Source organism: Callorhinchus milii, unplaced genomic scaffold (assembly GCF_018977255.1).
Source record: "Callorhinchus milii isolate IMCB2004 unplaced genomic scaffold, IMCB_Cmil_1.0 Scaffold3, whole genome shotgun sequence".
NCBI lineage: Eukaryota > Metazoa > Chordata > Chondrichthyes > Chimaeriformes > Callorhinchidae > Callorhinchus > Callorhinchus milii.
The window spans coordinates 94,567,470-94,571,212 of NW_024704744.1; the positions used below are offsets into that span (position 1 = coordinate 94,567,470).

The 3,743-nt window shown below is 41.3% G+C and overlaps 1 non-coding gene across 1 annotated transcript; it reads right to left on the reverse strand.

The window, feature by feature from the left end:
* Nucleotides 1-1,033: 1,033 nt before the first annotated feature.
* On the reverse strand, nt 1,034-1,105 carry trnaa-cgc. Its single transcript has one exon. It is a non-coding gene; the product is annotated as a tRNA-Ala (tRNA).
* Nucleotides 1,106-3,743: the final 2,638 nt, after the last annotated feature.

Below are 3,743 nucleotides of genomic sequence, written 5' to 3' on the forward strand. Positions count from 1 at the left end.
CTTTGAGACTTCTCGACGAAGTGATAAGGTGGTATATCAAATGCAGGGATTATTATAATCCCAAACCGGCAAAGGACATTTCAAATTGTTTGACAGAATGCCAGTGACTATCTTAATTTAACAGAAGACAACTAGCTAGATGTGGTCTGGTCTCAAGCCAGTAAACCCATAGAAGTATGTGGACTGTGTTTCAGATTTCATTAACCTTCAAATGGACTACACCTCCAGCAATTTTCTGGTGACATCTACAGGACCCAATGGATTTACCCTGAGGTTGTTCATTGCATCTCCGCAAACCAACCTAGAATTATAGAAATTACAGCCCGTTAAGCCTATGCCAGTACCAGCTCCTCACTGAAGCATTTGTAAAGCGCATTTCACATCGGGAGGATGTCCCGAGGCACTGAACAGTCAGGGATTAGGACCTGAGGGGGGGTTGCAATCAGGGAGGGTGGAGGACAGAGAGGGTAAGAGGGTGGCCGAAGGCACGGTCGAAGAGGAGTGTCTTGAGGCGTGCCTTGAAGGAAGCGAGGGAGGGAGCGAGGTGAAGGGAATGTGGGATGAAGTTCCAAAGGGTGGAGGCAGAGAGGCTGAAGGCCTGACCACTGATGGAGCAGGCCGGGGTCTGCTGAGCGAAGGATGCGGACAGGTTGATAAGGGCTTAGCAAGTCGGAGAGGTAAGAGGGGGCGAGGCCATGGAGGGCCTTGAAGGTCAGGACGAGGATTTTGAACTCGATCTTCTGAGGGATGGGGAGCCAGTGGAGTCGGGCACCTTATCACGTCCTCTAGACGTCTCAAAGCGATTCACAGAATATACTAGAAAGTGAATTGACTGTATATTTTGTGGGCAGCCAATTGCGCACAGCGGCGTCCCACAAACAGTTGTGGATTTAGTGACCAATTTATTATTCCTAANTTTTTTGAAGGAATTATTACCCTTGGAAAAGCGATCCGCCAATCGACTAACAACCGGGTTCCTACTTACTGCCAGGTAAACAGAGGCATGTTGGAGTAAGGAAAATTCCTCAGTATTTCACCCTGCTGGGAATCGAACCCAGGTCTCTCGCTCGCGAGGCGAGTGCTCTAACCACTGAGCTACAGGACTCCAGATTACTGTACTCTAATCTGAATGCCTTGCTCTTTCCACTTATGTTGCTTAATATTCTTTTTCCTTAACATACTTATCCAATTCCATTTTAAATGCTATTATGGCTTTAGCTTCAGTAGTCACGTTTGGAAAGCGTTTCATGTACAAGCCCTAACCCTGTGTGCTATAGAGACCCCAGTGTACATTTCATTGAAAGTATCTGCAGCAAGATGGACTCTGCAATCTATCAAGTATATCGACATTAAATTACATTAATACTGACTCAGAAAAAAGAAGCTGGTATAGCCTCAGGAAATCCAAGTATTGGCCCCAACTCACAAGACTCCAAAGTATTTTTCTGCTGATATTGCCAACAATTCCTACCAGGAATGGTTATACAATTTTCACTTTCATCGGATTTGTAGCTATACCACTCATGATTTTTCAGCAGTGGCTCTTCTGTCTGTGAATGAATTACACTTCAGCAGTGACTTTTCTCCACAAGTTTGTGTTATTGTTAAGAAATACTCAGAATCCCGACAAAGAATGGTGTCTCCGAATGCCGGGAGTTCAGCTCATAAGTGTAGGTCAACATTCCAGTGGGGATATCTGTATCATTGGTTGTGCATCCTTCAGCTGAGATCAATTGCGATGCTGTTTACAAGCTCATGTGAGCGTTAAAGATCCCACATTATTTTAAAATCATCTATAGTGGCTGGTGAAGAGAAGGCACATAGACACGGTCTCAATAAACATCTATTCTCTGTTTCCAGACCCAACCAAAGGTTTTGGGTTATTATAAAAGCTAGAATTAGCTTAAACGTTTTTAGAAGATGAAGAGGACCTGGGTTCGATGCCCACGTAGGACAAAACATTAGGCAAGTTTCTTTACTCCACATGACTCTGCTTACCTAGCAGTAAGTAGGAACCCGGTTGTTAGACAATTTGCGGATCGCTTTTCCAGAGATAATAGACCTTCAAAAATAATAATAATAATAATAATTTGGTCACTCAATCCACGACTGTTTATGGGACGCTGTGTTTCGCCAGCAATCGGCTGCTGTGTTTCGCCCGCAAAAATATAAATATACAGACAATTCACTTTACAGTATATTCTGTGAAGCGCTTTGAGATGTCTCGAAGACGTGATAAGGCGCTATATCAAATGCAAGGATTATTATTATTATTATTATTATTATTATTATGATTCTTCTCCCAACCCAGAAGAAAAATCTTTCACTGTGAAAAGATTTGTCTCAATATTACATAAGCAGGAACTTGAAACAATCCCAGCAATGTCTAACTCTGTGGACGTTTTCACTGCCCGATCACTGCCTTTCTGTCCATAGGTAGGCAGGCTCTGAGTTTCACATCAGTACAAATTGGCAATCAATGTGAAATAGGGTATTATACAAAGACTGCAACAATAACTGATGAGGAAAATGAAAAATGTCAGATACGTAGAATAGAGACATGCTGTTCTGAGTTTTGAATTAGGTGCAAGACGTGAGGACCTTTACTCTGCATCCAGTACAAATCCTGATCTGGAAGTGTTTGATGCGACACTGAGTGCAAAGAGTGGAAAATAGGTCAGGAATATAAATTACTAGTTGTCTTTTTGACTACTCTCTTTGCTGCTTTTTGGGCATATTTTTCAATTGAGTTCAATCTGTAGTTCGGTATCTGATGAGTCTGAACATTTCTAATCGGCTTTATGGCAAACAAGTCATTAGCTATAAACTGATGACTCTGGCTCAATGCCCAGACAAAAGACAAAAGATTTACTGAGGAGCTTCCCTGCTGGGGACATTGTTGGACTCTGTAGCTGAATTGGGGCTGTGTGTTAAACAAGCATGAAATGACAAGTCACCCGAACGCAGCCAGATCAAAAGACTACAAATAAAGAAACTTAGGTTTACTTAAGAAACACAGAAGATCTCATAAACCAGTTGGTTTCGTCGATAGGCTCTGCTTCTATAAAAGGTGAAACTGGTTAACTTGTAAAATAGAAAATATGCCAATTTCACCTGTAAATTCATTTTTTAAAATACAGATGACAAACAAATTATTTGTAGAAATACTAGAACACTTGACTTGGACACATCCCCTTATTACATCAAAATACATTTCACACAATGAGTTACTTTAAAGCGTCATCACTGTTATTGTAACGAATTGGCAAATACAACAGTTAATCTGCAACAGTAAACTCCCACAAACAGCAATAAGATGTGTGACTAATTAATTAATTTGGTTGTTGTTGAATTTGGATGGGTGAGGGAGAAATATTAGTCAGGACACCAGGAGAACTCCCTGCTCTTCTTCAAAAGAGTGTTATGGAATTGTTAATGTCCAGCTGAACTTCTGGTTAATGTCTCATCTGAAAGATTGCACCTCCAGCAATCCAGCAGTCTCGCTGTACTACTATGAAATGTCATTTTATATTGCTTCTGTAAGTAGGACTTGAACCTCTAACCTACTAACCCAGAGGCAAGATTATTACCAACTGAACCAGAATGACACATACTAACTTACTCACTGGAACTGGCATTTTCCATTCTACAAATCAGATGTCTACGATCACTAACAGCTAAAAGAACAGAAAGCATTGCACCATATTGAAGGTTCATATTCAGTTCTCAAGTTATTCCACCAG